This window comes from Cryptotermes secundus, unplaced genomic scaffold, assembly GCF_002891405.2.
Source record: "Cryptotermes secundus unplaced genomic scaffold, Csec_1.0 scaffold961, whole genome shotgun sequence".
Taxonomy (NCBI): domain Eukaryota; kingdom Metazoa; phylum Arthropoda; class Insecta; order Blattodea; family Kalotermitidae; genus Cryptotermes; species Cryptotermes secundus.
In genome coordinates, this window is record NW_019743658.1 from 82,563 (window position 1) to 82,988 (window position 426).

Genomic DNA, 426 nt, shown 5'->3' on the forward strand with positions numbered 1-426 from the left:
GTGTATTTGCTTTGATTCAGCCTGGCCAGGGTAGAAACGCACTAGTTGGATTTATTAAATTTTGTTATATGTTTTTAGTTGATGCCCATCATTGTAACTAGACTTGCCACGCTGCTAGCTTGGATCCTTACTCTAACGTAGCGAGCGTGTGAGCACAGCACGAGAGCCGTATGACGGAGCACCGTTCCCCCTACCCCCGACTGAGGAAGGGCAGACGGAGCCGAAAGGTGCCAGAGAGAGACGGCACAACTATACCGACCTAGCGACCGCGCTTGTCGACGAAGTTAGTGCCAACTTTAACGGATAGAGGGTTTCGCGTGGTCAGCGCAACGGATCCCCACTGCCGTTAATCTCGGTTTTCTACATCAGAGCCGCTGTTTCGTTGAAAAAGTTCCTCAGTTATTCTCACGAGGCCGCGTGGCACCA